The sequence below is a fragment of the Crocuta crocuta genome, unplaced genomic scaffold, assembly GCF_008692635.1.
Source record: "Crocuta crocuta isolate KB4526 unplaced genomic scaffold, BGI_CrCroc_1.0 scaffold48, whole genome shotgun sequence".
Lineage (NCBI taxonomy): Eukaryota > Metazoa > Chordata > Mammalia > Carnivora > Hyaenidae > Crocuta > Crocuta crocuta.
The window spans coordinates 2,375,145-2,398,089 of NW_027533089.1; the positions used below are offsets into that span (position 1 = coordinate 2,375,145).

At 39.2% G+C, this 22,945-nt stretch overlaps 1 long non-coding RNA gene across 1 annotated transcript in view; it reads right to left on the reverse strand.

Annotated features, from left to right (window-relative positions):
- LOC144216728 (uncharacterized) overlaps positions 1-22,945 on the reverse strand; it is a 139,098-nt gene that overhangs the window by 8,666 nt on the left and 107,487 nt on the right. Inside the window, exon 6 of the long non-coding RNA XR_013330727.1 lies at positions 827-909. This is a non-coding gene — a long non-coding RNA (uncharacterized LOC144216728). The remainder of the gene's footprint in view (positions 1-826; positions 910-22,945) is intronic.

Consider the following 22,945-nt stretch of genomic DNA (forward strand, 5'->3'; position numbering starts at 1 on the left):
TCACTTTTGAGGAGTGTTTCAGATCCATCAAGTGTTCCACACTTAATAAATACTAGTGTCACACTCTCAGTGGGTACACAGTAAATGTAACTGACTCAGTAACCTGTCCCAAACTTTTAATCAAGATAGCCAGTATTAAATGTCATCAAATCCTGTCTTGGTGCAAACTGATTTACCCTGGAGTCTGGAAAAGAATTTTCTACTTAACATCACAGAACTGAATTTGCTAAAACAGTGTTATATGGGGTTAATCTGAGATGAAATTCTGGCAAGTGCATCAAAATGAGTTTGAAATAAGAAAGAAAAGGGGCGCCTGGGTGGCTCAGTCAGTTAAGCCTCTGACTTCAGCTCAGGTCATGATCTCACCGTTGGTGAGTGTGAGCCTCGTGTCGGGCTCTGTGCTGACAGCTCAGAGCCTAGAGCCTGCTTTGGATTCTGTGTCTTCCTCTCTCTCTCTCTCTCTCTCTCTCTCCCTCTCTCTCACCCTCTCTCTCTCTCTCTCTCTCTCCCTCCCTCCCTCCCTCCCCTGGTGGTGCTCTGTCTCTGTCTCTCTCAAAAATAAATAAACATTAAAACATTTTTTAAAAAAGAAAGAAAGAAAAAGTAGAAAAAGATACAACAAAGTCTCTCTTAACAATTATTTGGTTCTTCTAATTTTTCACCATGGAAATATTGCTAACTGATATTTTTATTTTAAGAAAAGTAAACTACTAGCACCTGAAGTAAGTTGCACACAACTGGTTGTTAAATCCCACTAGTTGCTTTTCCTTAAACTTCCTTAAAGTCTCAATCTTATCTACTGTATTTACTGAATAGGCTGATTTACCTAAATTCTCTTCTTCTGTTTGTGTACATATCTATCCAATCTGCCTTCTCCAGTGAGGGGTTGTTGTCTGTGATCAGTCCAGCCTGTAAAACACCAAGGAAGATATAGAAGTTAGAAGTTAGAAGAGAGAAGACAAAAGCGCCTTTTGTACAGCACTGTATCCTGTGTGGAATGAGAGAGAAAGCACCAAAAGTTATCTTCAGGAAAGACTGCTGAGAGAGGTACCTCTCAGCGTACAAACGCTCATCAAAGCAAGTTGGGGGAGGGGAGGGTGGGCGGTGCGTCAGAGGTTAACGGAGATCCTTGCAGCAGAACCAGGTGATCAGAGAACAAGAAGCAGCAGCAGGTCCAAAAGGGTGGGCTGCATTTTTGTGTGTTTCTTAGCACAATGCCCTGTAAGCAGATCCGATTTACCTGACCAAGAGGGTTAGGACCGATGACCTTCAAATACCCTCAACGTGGATAAACTAATTTTGTGTAGCATTTTTAGGTTCCCCCAGAAGTTTCACTTGTATCATCTAAAATGCCCCTTGAATCAATACTGTGAGATATATATTAATAGTATTCACATTTTAAGGTTAAATATAGGAATTAAGACTGTCATTCCATTATAGAAACAGTGTCTGTAGCTTGGCCTCCACACATCCAGAAGCCGTCATGTCTCTCTCTAGGTGCACGTTGGAGGAGCCAGTCTAATGGTCTATTGCCTGCTGACCACCTACTGACTAGATAGTCAGAGAAGCAGTCGTAAAAAGAACTGCACTCAGGGTGAGAGGACAATGAGATCTGGGAGATCTTGGTGAACATTCTGAGATCAGAGTTTCTCACTTAAAAGGTCCTAAAAGAAAGGCAGTGGGAAGGAGTGGCCAAGTATGACACCTCATTAAGTTGTCCACTGATAAATCTCCAATTTTCGATGGAAAGATTACAGAGTGGGATGCCTGGGCGGCTCAGTTAGTTGAGTGTTTGACTCTTGATTTTGACTCAGGTTATGATCTCATGGTTCATGGGTTTGAGACTGCTTGGGATTCATTCTCTCTCTTCTCTCTCTCTCTCTCTCCCTCTCTTTGCCTTTTCCCCACTCATGCTCTCTCTCTCTCTCTCAAAATAAATAAGTAAACTTAAAAAATAAATAAATAAAAAAGTGTTAAAGAATAAATCATTTTTTAAAAATAAAGAAAGATTACAGTGTGACTTGGGGCATATAACTCAGAAGCAATGGAAAGGATTTAAGTAAATTCTCATTTAAACAAACAAAAAGCCCTCCTTCCAGAGCTATCTTCTTATGTACATGAATAAGCCTTCTTAGGATATACAGCTACAAAAATAAAACTAGTGGTTTTATTGATACAAACCTGTCTCATTCTAGCAAAAAGCAATAACTATTCATGAATAGATACATGAACTAATTAGAAAAGAAAATAAAAGCCCCAAAATAAAAAAAAGGTAAAATTTGAAAACTTTAAAGCCTAATTCACCTCACATCCATCTCATTGAGATGTATTTCTAATGAAATTATGTACACCTTTAGGTCAAATAGTATAACTTCTTTTGATTAACTGTATATTAATAATAATTACAATGGTGACTCATTTCAGAAAATGGGCTTCATGGTTAGAGGAAATATTTTTAATTTTAAATCTCAACCTATAGAAATATTTTTGTTGTGGGCACCTGGGTGCCTCAGCTGGTTGAGCGTCCTACTTCGGCTCACGTCATGATCTCACAGTTTGTGGGTTCAAGCCCTGTGTCGGGCTCTGTGCTGACAGCTCAGAACCTGGAGCCTGCTTTGGAGTCTGTGTGTCCCTCTCTCTCTACCTCTCCCCTGCTCATGATCTGTCTCTCTCTGTCTCTCAAAAATAAATAAATGTTAAAAAAGATTAAAAAATATTTTTGTTGAAGTAAAACAATGATATTCAAGCAAATTTATATGTATTATATTAGAATAAAATTCCATAGGTGAAGTGGAATGAAAACATATGTTTAAAGGGGAAAGTGACATAAATATCTGTAAAGAAAGCTTAATGATTTACTTTTTAACCGGATGGTTGGAGTGTTAAATTGCTATGGTCTTTAGACCATATTAATTACTATTAAAAAAGTAATATAGCAGGTTTATTCTTTTAGGTTTACTTTTTCAGTAGAATTTTTAGAACATGAAGAAAATGTCATCCTCTGCAATTATTAGTACTCACAATAAAAATCTTCAGTTGTAATCAATGCGCAAAATGGGCACAGGGGCACCTGGGTGTCTCAGTCGGTTAAGCAGCCAGCTTCAGCTCAGGTCATGATCTTGCAGTCCATAAGTTTGAGCCCTTATGCTGGACTCTGCTGACAGCTTGGAGCCTGGCCTGCTTCAGATTCTCTCCCTCTCTCTCTGCCTCTCTCCCACTCACATTCTGTCTCTCTCTGTCTCTCAAAAACAAATACATGTAAAAAAGAAGTTTTAAGAGGGGCACAAACCTTTTTAAATTTCTATTAGGCTGGATGTGAACTGGAAAGTTTAAAGATCACTAATGTGATAGGAACACATCATTTTGTCTAATATGTACAAGAAATGCAGATTTCTCTAAAAGCTGCTATAGGAGGCAGAATATCTAGTCAAAGACTACAAACTCATAGCAATTCATTATTAAAGCAAACCTAACTACTCAAATATGTATCTCAACGAATTCATGTCTCCTACAATTGTCTGTCTGATTCTTCCATGATTACATTTGAAAACCTAACGGTCCGTTCATCGGGTATATCAGGCAAGAAATAACAATGTGAGAAGCTGATATAAAATAATCGCAATTTTGTGATTTGTAGTGATAAGTCGCTATGATAAATGAAAGTCTGTTACAAAATAAAGGAACAGACATGCACATGATCACATAGTCCTTGACCCCTCACATAACTTACCTGGTTCACAGTTACTCCTAATGACTAATCAGGAAGTTACTTACCTCCATGGAATGGCATAAACCTAAATAAAAAGGCGGACATTGTACACAGGAACAACAACACATCAAACAGGAAATGACAGTCTCTCTCCATGTTTTAATTTCTCTTTGGGGCAAAGTGACAATAAGCCATCAATGTTAAAATGGAACTGAATTTTAATGAAAATTGAGGGGGAAAAGTGTTTAAGATAAATTTGCTGGAGCTCTTAGAACTTCTCTTACAGAAGTGCTTGGAAAAAGCTTGATAATCTAAACACATTGAAACTCCCTAGTGTAAAACTCTCTGGCTAAATTATGGGAAAAGCTAATGTCGTATCAGCACCAAACAATCGTCCAGCATCAGAATGAAAAGAAGGAAATGTTGTTCTGAATAGCTTGCCAAGACTAAAGAAAAGTAGAACAGTTGCTGAAGACGGATTGGTTGGGAGTTAACAGACCAAAAGGATGCATTCTAATTTGTGTTTGCCACTTCGATTTTGAAATAGGTCATTCTCTTTAAACTTAGGGTAAATACAGCTGCGTTAGAGAAAACAGAAAGAGGGAATGAGAAAGAGAGAGAGGGAGGGAAGAAAAAGGATGTAACAGGCGACAGTGAGAAAAGCATTTTAATTTTTAGGTTTCTCTCAGTCAATACATCCCATAACCCATTATAGGTAGTATGAATGCTCTTTTTTTTCCTTTCTTTAAAATTTTTAATGTCTTATTTACTTTTGAGAGAGAGAGAGAGAGAGAGAGAATGAGTAGGGGAGGGGCAGAGAGAGACGGAGACAGAATCTGAAGCAGGCTCCAGGCTCTGAGCTGTCAGCACAGAGCCCGAAGTGAGGCTCAAACTCAGTAACCATGAGGTTCAGCGCCAGTCACACGCTCAACTGACTGAGTCACCCGGGTGTCCCTCACTTTTTTAATTCTTGGTGTGAGACAAAAATTGGTTTAAGTATAAAAACAGTGATTGAGATACTCCCATAGTAAACCAGTGATTGACAATTTATCTCTTATATAGTCTTTTTTAACCTATTTAATCTTTGCTTTGAACAACCTGACTGAGTATTCAATGGAAGAATTTGTAAGCAAAATTACTTGACAGTTTAGTATAAGGCAGTGGCTAGCAAACTTTTTGAGTAGAATAATTTTTAAGGTTATTATAAGGGAAATTTTCAAAAAACCCCACAAAGTTAAGGGAAAACTATACTAACTGTCTCTGTATCCATCACCCAGCTTATCCACTCATGACCAATCTTCTGTCATCTAGATTCTACCCCAGGATATTGTGAGGCAAGTTTAAGAGATGAGATGATTTAGTTTTGTTCTTAATATAAAACATTTAAGGGTGCTCCTCTGTCACGTTATAGTGGTTGAATTTTTAATATTTCTGAGAGTAATTAAGAAAATTTACATGTATATATGGATTATTGCCCACCCCACTCCCACATCTTTGCTATGACCTTTTGCTACCACCTCCCATCCCAGAGGTCTGTAGCCCACGGTGGGGAAACTTCTGGCATAATGACAATAGCTATTAATGGCACGGAGAAACCACTTATTTATTAGCACCTTTACATATGCTCACAACACAAATACAGCTAATACTTCTTTACTTCTCTGGAATATACTTGTCACTACAGGTTTACAAGCAAATTATAAAAGATCGTGTTAGAATTTTTAACAGAACTTTTTTCCTCTTCGCCCACGAAACCGAGCATTTCTCTGCTAACATAGAACAAAGAACTAACACAGGCCACTGCTTTCTAAAAGTTGTTCCCCCCAACAGCTGTTTAGGGGCCTTTATGACATTGACATCACCTATGAAAAAACGTCCAGATCTTTGTGCGCTGGAAATCTTCGCACAATACAGCTCGAGAGTTGGCATGCTTGTTGGCAGGCTCCCCAAGAAGCTAAGGAACAAATGAGCAAAGACTGTGTTCACACACTTGGAAATGACAATCCCACACCAGAAGCCTTGGTACACCCTGCACATTTCCTTTGTAGAAAAGACTAATATTCAATGCTATTAGGCCAGAACTCCTCTTACACATGAAATTCGCTTTTGTAAAAAGAAAAAAAGGAAAAAGGCTTCCCTTTGCTCTACATGAGAGGGATCATTTTGTTCATTTCCTTGGAAAGGGGCACAAAAGGAAAGCTTTCCTGATTTCCGCTTACAGCACACCTCATACAGTACCAATTAATACTACTGGGATTCACATATTTTAAAAATAGTATACTGTATCTCACAATTATAAATATCACTCAGGAAGTTTGTGAATATATTACTGGTAGACATTCAATCCTGGTCAATTTCAACCTCTAAAATGTTTATGTTAAAATGAACATAAGCATATGTTTATGTTTAGTAGAGTTATCTCTACTAAATCATACTAACACTACTTTTAGCTATATAAAGAGTAAAAATATGAGTGTTACATTTATACTTTACTTGAGAAAAGCAGTCAACTCAAAATTAATTATTTTCCTAGCTTCATAGGATATTCTGTTTTGTAATTATACATTTCTGAACAAAAAATGTCATCATTTGAAGATTCCAATTTTGGCTTTATTTTTCTAAGCATGTCCATCATGGAGCTGAACAAATAGAATATATACGACAGTAAAGTCTTGCTTACATAGTACAGTGTTTTTCTAAAACATAGTTCAGATGTGAAAGAAGGCAATCTAGTTTCCAACCAGGGAAATTATTATCTGCTTCATATGTAATGTATTAATTAGATTAACCCAAATCCTAGTAGTTTGCATAATTGTATTTAATTTGCCAGAGGGGTCAAATTATAGGATTGGACCTCTGTAATGCTGTTTAGTCAGCAAAATCACATCACATCCTAAAGAAACTGGAAATGCATTTGTAATCTTAGAATAATAAAATGTGGTCTTCAGAGTCCCAATTTGAATAGAACACCCCCCCAAAATGCACCTGGCAAATATTTAAATTCATGAAATACGGTTACACATTAATTAGAAGCTTATTTAATTCATCCCCTTCCAGTTTATTATCAATTCCTCCAGTGTATTTTCTACTCATTTAGCTACTATCATTAAAATATAAAATTTCAGACATTGGACTTTTTTGTCCATTAGTTCCTTCTCATGGGCTTAATATGTTTTCTCTATATTAAATAAATTTTTTTTCACTCCTCACTTCCAACCCTGAGAAATAGGGTAGAATATAAACACACTTGCTATCTTAGGGGGAAAAAGAAAGCAGCTGAAGAAGAACTTTGGAACTTGTTTATAATGGGGACAAGAGGATCACCAAAATTGTAAGAAATTTTTAAAAAAATGCTGTATAGGAATATCAGGATGTTTGGGTAAAACAACATTCTTCCAGATTTTGTTGATGTTAGACATTCAAAAGGTGCCCAAGCAAACTTTGCGGTAGTTGGTATTGAGTGAGTTTGGCTGTCTCTGAGTGACGTGGTCTTCCACCAGCCACCCTGAAAATCATGTTGATTATAAAGAGCCAGGTCTACTCTGGAGTTCTGGATTATAAAAAAAAGCTTGGCCCAATTCTGAGTTAGCTCTCAGCTGATGTAACCCCTGTCTAAAAAAGTGATGTATTCAAATACAGATTATCACCAGCACCACTCAAGGCCCCTTTGACAAAATTTCCAGAGAACCAACTCAGGTTTACTAAATTAGAATCTTAGAGGCGGAGGTTGATGTGGCAGTGGGGGAAACAGATGCTAGGACTCAGATTTTTTAAAAAGTTTCCCAGAGAATTAAAAAAAAATGTTTTAATGTTTATTTATTTTTGAGAAAGAGAGAGAGAGAACACCAGCAGGGGAGGGGTAGAGGGAGAGAGGAAGACAAAGAATCCAAAGCAGGCTCCAGGCTCTGAGCTATCAGCACAGAGCCTGACGCGGGGCTCGAACTCACAAGCCAAGAGATTGTGACCTGAGCCAAGGTCAAACGCTTAACTGACTGAGCCACCCAGGCACCCTGAGAATTTGTTTTTTATGTTTATTTATTTTTGAGAGAGAGACAGAGAGAGGCAGAGAGAGAGAGAAATTGAGAATGAGACAGAAAGGCAGAAAGAGAGGGAAACAGAGGATCTGAACCCGGCGCCTCAATTGGAGTGTCTGATGTGGGGCTCAAACTCACTAACTGCAAGATCATGACCTGAGACAAAGTCAGATGGTTAACCAGCTGAGCCATCCAGGCACCCTCCTAGAGGATTTTTAAAAACAGTTTGATTGAGATAAAATTTGCATACCATACAATTCACCCATATAAAGAATACAATTCAGGGGTTTTTGTATATTCACACATATATATGCAGTCATCACCACTGTCAATCTTAGACTGCTTTTATCACCTCACAGGAGACCCTATTCTCCTATCCCTCCATCCCCACCTTCAGCTCTAAGAAACCATTTCTGATTCTATAGATTTCCCTATTCTGGACTTTCACAGAATGGAATCATATAATATATGATTTTGTGTGACTGATTTCTTTCCCTAAACATAATGTTTACAAGGTCCATCCAAGATGTAGCATGTATTAGTACTCCAGTCTTTTGTATAGTCAAATAATTTTCCATTGTATGGATCGACCACCTTTTGTTTATGCACTGGTCCACTGATGAACATTGGGGTACCCAGAAGATTTGCTCCTCAGTCATAGTTGGTAACTATCAATAGAAGAGGACCGAGTGCTGGTCTCAGGGCAGTTCCAAAGCAGCTGAGGGGTTTGCACTGCAAGCAGGGAGAGGATCATGTCTGGAAAACAGGGCTGAGGATGGTCTTCTGGCTTGGCACTTAGTCATGTGACCTTTTTTTTTTTTAACGTTTATTTATTATTTTGTGTGTGTGAGAGAGAGGGCTAGGGGCAGAGAGAGAGGGAGAGATAGAATCCAAGCAGGCTCTGTGCCATCCCTGCAGAGCCCAATGTGGGGCTCCATCCCATGAACCATAAGTTCATGACCTGAGTGGAAATCAGGAGTCAACAGCCAACCAACCCACGTGCCCCTGGGCAGGGCTTTTCACTCTCTCTATCTCCATTTGCTCATTTGTAAAATAGGAAAAATGATTTCTACTTTGTGGAATTGATGTGAGGATACATGGGACAACCTGAGTAATGTGTCTAAAATTGCTGGGGCTCCTGAGTGGCTCAGTTGGTTGAGCGTCCGACTTTAGCTTAGGTCATGCATGATCTTACAGCTCATGAGTTCGAGCCCTGCATCGGGCTCTGTGCTGACAGCTAAGAGCCTGGAGTCCTGCTTCGGAATCTGTGCCTCCCTCTCTCTCTGCCCCTCCTTTGCCCACACTCTGTCTCTTCTCAAAAATAAAATAAAACATTAAAGAAAAATCAAAATTACCTACATGACAATTTTATTTCATACATTTAGTATTTTATACACGGTAGCTATTATTCTCACTTTTATATTCTGGGTTGAATTAAGCCCAAACAACTGCTCGCATAGAGAGTTATAAAAGTTGGATAGATTATTTCCACCTAGAAAATAAATTATTATGAATAAAGTAAGCTTCCTCAAGTTATAAGAAAGTAAAAGGACAGATTGGAAAGTGTCATGTCTTTACTTTTTCTAGCTAACGGCAAAGTAATAAAGACCACTTTTTCTTGTTTCATTGCATTTTCAAAGTGTACATATTCCGCACACTCTATCAGCTAAGGAAATTGAAGCACAGCACTGTTAGGACCTTGCTCTGGATCATATAGCAGGTGCGTAGCAGAGCCCAAGCTCTTAACCTGACACCTGTAATAGACATTTGCAATAGTTCTTCCTCCATATGTTTATATATAAGATTATGGAAAGATATTGTTTGTGAACTACAGAATATTTCTACAGCTTGCAGGAGCCTTTGACAGTTACTAATGAAATCCCCTTAATCTACAGGTGAAAAGACAAAGCAAGGGATTGAAATGGCAAGCCCAGCATGTTTAGTTCAGTCTCCTGTCTTCCGTTCTAGTCTCTGCACCACACTGCATGGTCCAGGGACAAAAATTCCAGGTCGTTTCTTAAAGGCAATATATTATGAGACTGCCAGGCATGTTTAGGGTACCTAAGCTTTTATGTGTGCCTTAGGAGTCCTTACTTCACTGCTGGAAAATTCCCACCCATTCTTTTTTTTTTTTTTTAATTTTTTAAAATGTTTTATTTATTTTTGAGAGAGATAGAGACAGCATGAGCAGGGGAGGATCAGAGAGAGAGGGAGACACAGAATCCGAAGCAGGCCCCAGGCTCTGAGCTGTCAGCACAGAGCTCAACGCGGGGCTTGAACCCACAAACCGTGAGATCGTGACCTCAGCCGAAGTCGGAGGCTTAACCGACTGAGCCACCCAGGAGCCCCAAATTCCCACCCATTCTTAAGGCTCAGCTCAAGTGTAACCTTTTCTATGGGAATTCCTTTCCTTTCATAAAGTTCGGTCCTGGCTTCCTTCTTTTCATTCCCAGAGCACTCCTTATACCAGTGCATTTTGAGCCCCGTGTAAAGTCTGCACCAGAGGGAACAGCACTGTAAAGTGCCGTGGGTTTCAAACCGAGCTCTGTGGGGCCTCTTCACTAGACCCAGGGATTCAGGAAGGAAGGAGCTCCAGGCTTCACACTCCAATTCATCAGAGAAGTTCTGCTTTTATCTGTTTGGTTTATTTTCATCTCAACTTTGTTCTATTTGTCTTATTTTCATTTCAATAATAAGATTCTTGACGGGAAAGAAAAAAATTGAAAGTCTACTGGTATAGTTGAAAGACCCCGAGCTTTGGAGTCAGACAGGCCTGACCCTGGGTCCCACTTATACTACTCCTATCCCAGCTGTGCATCCTGGGTCCCAAAACTTAACCACTTTGGACTGTAGTTTCTACATCTGTCGAACTCTGCAGTGCTAGCTAGAGGGTAAATAAATTGTGTGTAATAGAATTGTCACATAAAGGCACATAAAGGCTGGATAAATTATTCCCTCCCTTACTTATTATAATTATTTCTTTATTTCCCTGAGGTTTGTAGGATCTTTACATTCTTTCTACCTAACATAGCCTAGCTCAAATAGGCACTTAGTGCATGTTTTATCAAGGGAAGCAAATGTGATGAGATACTAGACTGTCTTCTGTTTCCTTTCTTAAAAAATAACTTTATTTAGGTATATTGGGAGGTTTCATCCCTGTCTCCGTAATTCATAAAAGGAAGAAAAATTAGTAAGGAGATGGGATCTTAGAACAAAATAGTTTCAATATTGAGGATGGGGTGGATTATAAAAAGTTTTGAATGCTATGCTAAAATTTTAAATTGAAAGTTTTGAAAGATAGAGGTGTGACAACAATATTTTAGCAAAACAGGTAATGTGGTACAGTGATTCTTAACAGAAAGTGCTGGCGTATAGTTTGGCTTAGTAGTTGAAAAGTGTGGAATCTGAATTCAAATCACAGCTCTGTTACTTCTTAGCTGTATGACTGTGAGCAAGTCACTTAATCTCTCTTTCATCTGTAAAACTGGTTTAATAATAGCACTTATGTCAAGTGTTGATATGCAGATTATATAAGTTAACTTACATAAAGTACTTAAGATAGTATCTGGCACATAGTAAGCAGCATATAAGTGTTATAACAATGATAAGAAGTAGATTTATTATTATTATTATTATCACATGCCCCCTAAAGGCACATAAAAGGGAGATTGCAGAAACACTTGTCCACCTTTGAGGATTCAGAATCATCTGAGGTTCTTTTATAAACTTAACTGAATTTTGTGTTGGGAGGAAGTGCCTTTATGAGGCACTCTTACTATTGGAAGTGGACTGTATTCCTCAAGTATGTTAGAACAGATAAAAAGTTGAGAAATCTCTGTCCTGATAACATGGAGGAGGGATTGTAGTGGAAGGAATCTGGAAGCAAGGAGATGAGTGAAGAAGTTACTACAGTAGTCCAGGAACTTAAATCAATAGTCCAGACCAAAGTGAAACATGACCACCAGGGAAGTCCGACTTAGAAATATCTGGATTAAATAAGATCCTCATTGGAGGCTGACTAAAAGTAACACTGAGCCTCTTAGGAGGCCTAGAACTAGCTCTTTCAATTGACTCCAAGGTTTGGAGTACAGTCTCCAGTCGGGCCATGTACTCCTGGAGACTTGCTCTAGTTCAACTTAAACATCTAAGGCAGTTTGTAGGATCCAAATTTCATACTATGAGGTCAGGAACCCAGAAGGCTCTTTCTGCTGGTTGACATGGTGGCCCAATTAGGAGAGTCCAACAGACAGAGCTTCTAGCAACAGAAAACATTTCCAGGAAGCCATGCTTCATGATGGAGGCTTTCCTCAATTGGCTTTAGTTATGAACTGTTAATCAGTAAGCATGCAATTTCAATGGCTATAAACCAACTACAGGGAAAAAGTTTGAGAGGAGATTTTGCTGGAAAAGAACCCCAAACATGTGTAAAGCATGGTTCTCTCCTAGAGCATTGTTCTTTGCACCGCCCCCCCCCAACCATGTGCTTTCTTATGGGCAGAATAATGCTCCCCTATCACCCCCAAAGATGACCACATCTTAATCTCTGGAACTTGTAAATATGTTGCCTTACATCGCAAAAGCAAATTTGCAGACCTTGAATTTGGGACAGTATCCATACACAGTACCTCGAATAATCCAGATGTTCCCAATCTAGTCAGAAATCTTCCTCCAGCTGTGATCAGAGAGGAGCAACAAAGACTCCACCCACCATTGGTGGCTTTTGAGATGGAGGGAGAGGGCCAGGAGCCAAAGAATATAGTGGCCTCTAAAATTCGAGAATGGCTCTCAGTTTACAGCCAGGAAGAAAATGGGGCCTCAGTCCTTCTACCACATGGAATTGAATTCTGTCAACATTTGAATGAGCAAGAAAGTGGACTCTCTTCTAGAACCAAGAGAGAGGAATATAAGCCTGAGGACACTTTGATTTTAGCTTGGTGAGACCCATACTGGATTTCGGCCTACAGAACTGTAAGATTAAAACTTTGCATTGCGTTAAACCACCAATTTGTGATCATTTTTATAGCAGCAGTAGAAAAACTAACATTTCACATAACTATATTTTGGAATAAAAATGATATCCAGTGGGCTGTAGAAACAGAAAATGTAATTTAAAAGTAGTTATTTTAAATTAAATATTAATCTGTTATTGCTACTAAATGTGACTCTACTTCATTTTAATTAGCTTATGGCACTATGGGGAGCTTTTAACTGTCATTAATCTCTTCCTCTGGTTTCATGAAAGACACTCATAGGATGCAGGCAAATGTTCTTCTGAGTGTTACGTTAACTGAACAAATACCCAACGTTTGAGAAATAGGATGTAACTAGACGGATTAATTAGGGCAGTAATTCTTGTGCTATTAAATAGCTACAACAGGCACAGGCTTAAGCAATAACACTAACACATTGACGACCATGCTCAACATGGTGGCACATCAGGAGCATCAAAGGGCACTCAACAAAGGGGGGAAAGTAGAAATTTAGGGTAATATGGAGAAACTGATTTTAAAAGTCATGCTTGGGAGCTTCCTAGGATTGTAATATTTTACTTCGAACATCGCCAGTTCCCATGATCTTCCTCTCTAGTATCTCACACACCTTATACAATGAACTCTAAGATCCTAGCTGTGTTTGGCTGATAATGTGTAACAAACATGATCAAGATAGATTTAGATTTTCTCCCAGGAAAGATTTTCTTGAAATAACATTTGTTGCAACAAAATTTGAACTGTAATGCTCATTCAGTTCCATAATACCCAACATTACAATTCCCTTATTTAATACAGTTGACATTCCATATGGAATTCTCTCCCTTTTCAATACAGATTCTATCACGGATTAGATCTCTGCTTAAGCTTATTATCTGATCATAGTTTTCATTATAATTTGTCTATGTATATCCCCACAGGACTGCTGTGCCCGGCTTTTCTTTGCTTATTCGCAGCTGAAGACGAGCAGTGCAGAGGCGTGAATAAGTTGCATAATTGGATAAGGTCATCTGTCCTGCCTCCAGACTGCTCTGTCCCCTTCCAAGGGCCCAGTGCCATTTTGCCCTGCATCTTTCCTCTTCCATCACAACAAGAATGAGTGTGATATCATCATTTATAGCTAAAACTGATTCAGATGTTTGTATTTTTAAGCTTCTTATCTCTAATTGTGGAATGAAAGGATTGATGAACAGTTAAAGTGATTTTTTTTCTTTTAGGCAAAGCAGCTAGTGGAAGGGAAATGCTGGGTTAAATGCTAACCCCAAAGGCAAAACAATTTTAGTTATAGTAGGTGCTGTGTGTGTTGGGGGAGGAGGAAGTTGTGGTGAGAGAGGTTTGTGTGGAGAAAGATGATCAGGTATCAGAGAGAATACCAGGCTATGTAAGAACTCTTCTTAGTCCAAGTCTTCTTTTCTTTTAAGCCTAAAGTGTCTCCTTTCATTCTTTGGCTCAAGAGTCTCATATTTTGGAGCTCTGGGGTGCATTCCTTTCTCAAAAGCAGAGCCTGATGCATGACTTAAGTGATTAAATTTTGCATGGGAGGTGCAATCCCAGGGTAGTGGCAGTGAGGGAGAAGGAAGGTAAGTGTGAGAAGGGTAAGTAACAGTGTCACCATACTGGTCATGACTTTATAATAAGCCATGGAGAGACTAAGACGAACACTTGCAAGTTTTCATCTGCTCAGCCACACTGGGAAATTGTGCCTGAAAATGAATGAGAGGGAAAGAAGAGAGAGAATTGATCGGTGTGGCTCCCTCGGGTCTCCTAGTTTCAAGTGGTTCTCCGGAACCTATATATATATATATATTCTAGATATAGCATCAGACTCATCAGAAATATATAGAAATATATATCTAGATATATATATGTGTATATATATATATCTAGATATAGCATCAGACTCATCAGAAAGCCAGATCCCATGTCCTGTGGTGAAGTGTTTCCTCTGAGCCCATAAATAAGAGAAGCAGCTAGAGACCCTGGACATATTGTTAGCTACCTGGCCACACAGTGATAACCAAAGTGAAGGGTCAAAATTCTTGGGAAATTATTCAACAGACGTGAACTCAAATAACTCAGAGCTGTATCTGGTAGAGTATGCAGCATATAGTAATAATTCAATAAAAGCTTATAAAATAAACTTACTGCTTCATTTTCATACTTTTCTACTCAAGAAAAGAAAACAAAACAAACGCTGGGGTGCCTGTCTAGCTCAATCACTAAAGCATCCAACTCACGATTTCAGGGTTGTGAGTTCAAGCCCCATGGTGGGTATAGAACTTACCTAAAAATGAATAAATAAGTAAATAAATAATCGTTACATTTTTTAAAAGTTTGTTTACTGATTTTATTTTTTTTAAATGTTTTATTTATTTCTAGGAGAGAGAGAGAGAGAGACAGCATGAGCAGGGGAGGGTCAGAGAGAGAGGGAGTCACAGACTGAAACAGGCTCCAGGCTCTGAGCTGGCAGTCAGCACAGAGCCCGACGCGGGGCTCGAACCCACGAACCGCGAGATCATGACCTAAGCGAAAGTCGGACGCTTAACCGACTAAGCCAACCAGGCACCCCTTGTTTACTGATTTTAAGAGACACAGAGACACACAAGTCAGAGAGGGAGAGAGAATGCCAAGCAGGCTCCACACTATCCACGCAGAGCCTGATGGCAGAGCTCAAATTCATGACACATGAGATCATGAGATGAGCCATAACCAAAAGTCAGATACTTCACTGACTGAGCCATCCAGGTGCTCCTAAAACACTCACTACTTTAAAGCAGGCAGTCAATCATTACAGTCTCATAAAAACAAAACAAAACAAACAAACAAAACCACCACCAAAACCAAACCAAAAACTATCCCCAGTACATAGCTGCTATTTAAATTTCTAAATACCTAGGCAAATTCATTCCACTGAGTGTAGCTACTTTTCCAACTAATATAATTTGTCACCCACATGCAAGTAGCATATCAGTAGCCTCCCAATCTGTGCCCCCAAACTGCAGCACAAAGAAAAATGTGTGACGTGCTGTTCCTTTCATCCTGATTCTGTGCAGCTATTCCTGTGCTATTCATTTATTGGAAGCTATTTTGATTTGACAAGCAGGAGGAAAATTATTTATCCCCAAAGCAGGTCAATTTTAAAGAAAATAACTCTCATTTTTAACCATAGTGCAATTATACATGACAATAAGTATATATGAAAAGGAACAGGTCATCTCTTTCATCAGTAACCTTTCACTGTAAATATGAATTTCATTTCCTGGGACTCAAAGAAAATAATGCTTTAATTCATGAGGGAGGGAGGCAGGAAAGGAGGAAGAGAGGGAGGGGGAGGAGGTAGAAGGAGAGAGAGAGAGAGAGAAAAAGAACATTACTGCCACCTCTCGCTCACTTCTCTAGAAATGAGAAAATGTCCAGGAAACCTGGCACTCGCTTGCCAAAGGTTCAGAGAGTCTGACTTTTGTTTTTACTTCCATGACCTTTGATGGGTCTCAGTGCCGTTGGACCAACTTTGCATATATGTTGACACTATGGAAACCACACAGATAAGCTTTGGGTTTGTGTGCTGTATTGACTTTGGCACTTGACAATGATACACATGCTTTGCTGTTAGAGCTCCTCAAGGCTTTGTTCTGGTCTTGAGTTGCTGTTCTCTTTTCTTCAGCTTTTGCATTTCTTCATAGTTATTTCAAAAATGCATGTATTTTTAAACTATTTTTTTTTCTGCTTAACAATCATTCTATTTTGTGTTGGAGTGCATGGTAGCAATGCTGGCTTTAACAGAAGTGGGAAGGGTTCTGTGCAAGCTGGGAAACACACTCTACTTCTGAGCTTCCGGAGGGATGCAAATAGGGGAATCTGAGTTTATTCCTGCAGGAACAGACACTGTATTAGGGTCACCCTCTGAGATACAGACATTCCCTGTTTCTACCCAGGAGTTTCAGAGTGCTCTTTGTCTTCTCTGATTGTCTTTTAGAACTGGTCCCTCCTACCTTGTGGCAAAGATACCATTTGTTTCCGTTGGTTCACACCTTTGCTTATCACTGGGGACAGAGTATATACTCTTGGAACTCCACAGAAAGACATCTCAAGAATGGCAATTTTGAAAATCTGATAAATATATTCTAGTTTTGAAATTGTGGTTGCCGTGGACTGAATATTTGTGTCCCCCCCAAATTCGTATGTTGAAGCCTAAATCCCCACTATAAGGGAATTTGGAAGTGGGGCCTTTGGGGGTAATTAGGTCACTAGGCTGGATCCCTCATAAATGTGGCTGGTGTTCTTATGGGAAGAGACAGGAGAAAGATGACCTTTCTCTTAGCCATGTGAGGACACAGCAAGACGTTGCTGTCTCCAAGACAGAAAGCAGGGCCTCACCAGACACCAAATCCACTGGCACCTTCATCTTAGACATCCTAGCCTCCAGAACTGGGAGAAATAAATTTGCATTGTTTAAGCCATCCAGTCTATGTCATTTTTATTATAGCAGCCTGAGTTGAATAAGACATTGGTAAAATACATGAAATGAAATTTATCATTTTAGCCCTTTTCAAGTGCACCATTCAGTGGCACTGAGTACATTCACATCATTGTGCAACCATCAGTGCTCTCCATCTCCAGAACTTTTTCATCATCCCAAATTGAAATTCTGTGCCCATTACATAATAACTCCTGTTATTCCTTTCTCGTATTCCCGGCAACCACCATGCTACTTTCTGTCTCTATCAATTGAACTACTCCAGGCACCTCATATAAGTGGAATCATGCAATATTTGTTCTTTTGTATCTGGCTTATTTCACTTAGCGTAATGTCCTCAAGGTTCTTCCATGTTGTACTATGTGTCAGAATTCCACTCCTTTCTAAAATTGAATAACATTGCTTTGTTCTGATAATCACTATCCTAGCAGATGTGAAGTGGTATCTCATTGTTATAGTCTGACTCTTGAATAAAATGAAGTGTGGCCTAAATTTCCAATTGTTGTTACAAAAGATTTGAACTCACCACTACAATTTTATAGCAAATGGATTATTTTATAGGATCTTAACATAGTGCCATTTAATGGGAGTAAGTGAATAGTTAAAGAATGATTAGCTAAATAGCTAAAGAACCAGGTAGGATAGATGAATATGGAAAATAGGCTTCAAGAGTTACTTTTATACAATACTCAGGACTTCATGCCATAATTGGATTAGAAGAGGGAAGAACATAGAATCCCTTCCATGTTTCTGACATGGGCAATTGATAGATGGTAGCATTATTTATCAAGATACAAAAAACAGGGCTAAGAAGAACTGGTCTAGGGAGAGGGAATTACAATAAAATATGCTGCATGCCTAAGTGGACATGATCAGTACATACCTGAGTCTAGCAAACTGGAGAAAGCTGAGGGAGATGAAGAGATTTTGGAGTTATCAGCCTGTGGTGATGCCATTGGCTTGAAGACCTCATCAATGTGCAGGCTGAGAAGGGATGGCAAAGGACAGATCAGTGGGATGCAACAGGAGCTGGGTGTGGACAGAGGAAAAGTAAGAAAGAATGATTGTAGAGTGAGGAAAGATGATTCCATGGAAATTAGGTGGGAAAAATAAAGATTTTAGCCTGAAGTGTCAAAGGTTGCAGACAGATTAGATAAATAAATAATGAAAACTGCCTACTGGATTTGGCACCTAAGGGCCACGGGTAACATTCATAGAGCAGTTTCAGTTTGGGGGCGGGGTAGGAGTCTATGGGGGTGGAAAGAGAGTGGAGAAAGCAAATAATGCACAATTTTTCAAGAAGCCCAGGAGCAAGAATGAAATCTGGCCATGTGTAGCAACCTGGATGTATCTTGAGGATGTTATGCTGAGCGAAATAAGTCAGGCAGAAGGACAAATATCATATGTTTGCACGTGTAGGAGGATTAGGAAGAACTTAATGGAGGATGGAGGGGGAGAAGAAGGGAGGAAATAGTGGGGGAGGGGAAGAGAGGCAAACCATGAGAGACTCTTGANATGGCAGTTTGAGAAATGCACTTTTCTTTTTTTAAACTGAGAAAGACTTGAGCTTGTTTACAGTCTAAAGGGGAAGAGCTGAAGAAGAGAAGGAGGGTGAAGACACAGGAAAGAAAAGAGACAGATGATAGGTGCAGGTCGTCAAGGAGGTGGGAGGGATTGCGATTCCCAGCACAGGTGGCTGGATTAGGATGGGGTTTGAAACCTCTCCTTTCGGAAGGGAAAGAGGTTATAGCATATGCAGATACATTTGTAGGAGTGGGGGGAGGGGCAGGAAGTTAAGAGGATTCATGCTTGATATAGCCTTTGTGAAATAGGAAGTAAAGTCATCTACTAAGAAAGGATGAAATTTTAGAAAATAAATACGGTAGAATAGTGTTGTACATGTTGAATGAGGTAAGAATTTACAGTAGAAGAAGGAAAGTAACATAATAGTCTAGGCGTGAGGTTATATGGGACTTAAGTGGAGTGATGGGCAACAGGGTTGGAAAAGTGAGATATACAGCATGCTCTTTTTCCTCATATTCTTCTGAAAGTTAGAAGGATTACTTTTCTTCTGATGAACAAATCCCAATAGACAACACCCATGCCAAGGGAAATGCTATATGACACCAATATTTAAAAATCTCCAGGGCTAGAACAAAGCATCCCTGGAACAATAAGACTTTTTTAAAAGTTTATTTATTTATTATTTCTGAGAGAGACAGTGAAAGAGAGAGAGAGAGAGCACAAGCAAAGGATGGGCAGAGAGAGGCACAGAATCTGAAGCAGGCTCCAGGCTCTGAGCTGTCAGCACACAGCCCGATGCAGGTCTCAAATTCATGAACAGCAAAATCATGACCTGAGTCGAAGTTGGATGCTTAACCGTCTGAGCCACGCAGGTGGCCCAATACTTTCTAAAGACAAGTTGCTATTGCAGAGATGAGTATCAATATCAACTGCCCTACTTACTCCAATCTTTGAGCTGTGGTCTTAATGTTTCTCTTTCCCTCTCTCTCCCTCTCTTCCCCCCAAACCCCACATTCTTTTTTTTTAAGTTTATTTATTGATTTTGAGAGAGAGAGAGAGGCAGAGAGAGAAAGAACACAGCTGGGGGAGGGGCAGAGAGAAAGGGAGAAAGAGAACCCCAAAAAGGCTCCACGCTGTTAGTGCAGAGTCCAACATGTCGCTCGAATGCATGAACAGTGAGATCATGACCTGAATGGAGATCAAGAGTCAGAGTTGGTCACTTAACTCACTGAGCCACCCAGCTGCCCCTCCCCCAACCCCCCACATTCTTATGCCTGCATGTATACACAGAAAGTAGAACAATAGAGGAGCTAGGGTAAAGGCACAAAAGAGCCTGATGCAAAACCCTATGTAAACCAGAAATAAAGATCATGATTATGAATAACTCATTTTTAAAAATTGTGGTAAAATATACATAACATAAAATTTACCATTCTATAACTTTTTCAAAAGTATTTTATTTTTGGGAAAGTACAAGTGGTGGAAGAACAGAAAGAGGGGAACAGAATATCCAAAGCAAGCTATGCACTGACAGGCTAATACAGGCAGTGAGCCTGATGTGGAGCTGGAACTCACAAACCACAAGATCATGAGCTGAGCCAAAGTCGGATGCTTAACCAACAAGTACAAAACTTAAGTGTAACCCAGTGGCATTAAGTACATTCATGTTACAGTGCAAACGATAACACTATTCATCTTCAGAACTTTTTCATCATTCCAAATTGAAACTCTGTACTCATTAAACAATAATTGCTCACTCCCCCTGGCCCTTGGTAACCACTATTCCATTCTCTATGTCTATGAACTGGACTCCTCTAGATATCTTATAGAAGCAGAATCATATAATATATGTCCTTTTTGTCTGGCTTATTTCACTTAGCATAATGTTTTCAAAGTTTCAAAGATGCATGCTGTACCATGCATCAGGATTTCATTCTTTTTAAAGGCTGAATGATATTCCACTTACATATACACTGCATTCTGTATATCCATTCACCCATCAAAGGACAATTAAGTAGCTTCCATTTTATTGGCTATTACAAATAATGCTGCTATGAACATGAATGTACACATATTTCTTCTAGTCCCTGCTTTCAATTGTTTTGGATGTATATCTAGAATTGTTGGGTCATATGATAATTCTATGTTTGACTTTTTGTGTAACCACCATACTGTTTTCTTTAGCAGTTGCGCCATTTTATATTCCCTCCAGCAATGCATAGTGTTCCAATTTCTTTTTAGAAACATTTTTTAATGTTTTTATTTATTTCTGAGAGAGAGGGGGGGGAAGAGAGAGAGAGAGACAGTGTGAGCAGGGGAGAGGCAGAGAGAGACGGAGACACAGAATCCAAAACAGGCTCCAGACTCTGAGCTGTCAGCACAGAGCCCGATGCGGGGCTCAAACCCACAAACCATGAGGTCATGATCTGAGACAAAGTCGGACACTTAACTGACTGAGCCACCCAGGGACTCCACATAGCGTTACAATTTCTTTACATCTTTGCCAATACTTTTTATTTTCTGTTTATTTGTTTGTTTTTTTTTAGAGAAAGAGAAAGAACAGGGGACGGACAGAGAGAGGGAGAGAAAGAATCCCAGGGAGACTCCATGCTATGAGCCCAGTGCCCAACACATGGCTAGACTGCACAAACTGTGAGATCATAACCTAAGCCAAAATCAAGAGTTGGATGCTTACCCAACTGAGCCACCCAGGCACCCCTGTATGTTTTTAGTAATAGCCATTCTAATGGGTGTGAGATGGTATCTCATTGTGGTTTTGATTTACATTTCCCTAATGATTAGTGATGTTGAGCATCTTTTCATGAGCTTATTGGCCATTTGTACATTTTCTTTGGGGAAATGTCTATTCACGTCTTTCACCCATTTTGAAATTGGTTTGTTTGTTTTTTTTGTTAATGAGTTATAGGAGTTCTTTATATATTCTGGATATTAATCCCTTATCAGATACACGATTTGCAAAAACTTTCTCTCATTTTGTGGGTTGCCTTTTCATTCTCTTGATAGTGTCCTTTGATGCACAAAGCTATAAATAGTTCACTTTTGACTCCAGTTGATACACAGTGGTGTATTAAAAAGAGAAGTTTCTGAAATAAATTTGAAATAAAACCTCTAGTCACCATATACTTATTGGATATCTTCATGATACTGAATTAAAGAAAATTTGCACTGAAAAGACACAACCTTTTTAAAAATGTCTCTAAATGTGGAACAAAAATTCATTCATTCAGCCATTCATTCATTTATGCATTGAATGAATATTTATTGAACCCATATTTTTCCAGATCTTCCTTGTCATACAACATTGGCAAATGATAACAAAAGAAACCATCCTAATGATCTCCTTATTAAGACACAGTTACTCTTCATGAAGCAAATTATCTGTTGCAGACTTCTGTTGCCTCTAGACTCTGGCTTCCTGGATTTTCTTATTCTGACAATAGGATATGATAGACTGAAGAGAACAATGGCCAAGAATCCAAATAACCTAACTGGTTTCTATCATGATAAGTCCTGTAAAGGCAATTTCGCTATTAATCCTCCTTTCCAGAAATACTGACACTCAACTAGCATTGAAAATCATAGAAAACTAGCCTATGTTTTCCACCCCGGCAGATGTCTGACTTGACAACATGATAATCTGTTTTATCCTGCAAAAGTACACCACACTGGGCAGGAACCATGCTCCTTGCTACAATATCAAAAAAGTCACATAAAAATCTGGATGTCCAGCTTCTCTTGAAAAAGTGGATCTGGCAATCCTCAGTCCACATTCTCCCCTGTTAAGAAACAGCTAGTGCTAAGGAAGAGTTGTCCTTTGGAGAGCTTCACCACAGTCTCTGCCACTTCTTATTATATACAGATACTTTTTTTTCATTTTCTTTTCCTTTTTTTAACTAGGTGTCCATTTGCCTATTCATTCATGTTCAGTATCCACTCTAGGGAAGTCATTGTGTTAAGCATTAAGGATTATTAAGCATTGCCACTGGACAGTTTGCACCAGGCTTTTAGGGAATAGGATGAAGCAGAAAACCGATCTGGCTGACCCTGGTCAGGAAAACAAAACTGGCTCTAAGTTCAGCCTTCCTTAGCAGAGTGACAAGCATTTCAAACTGAAATCGTAGGCCCCATCTGGTTGAGCACTGCTCTTTAAGTTAGGGTAAGAAGAAACATACAGTGTCATGGTTCTTACAAA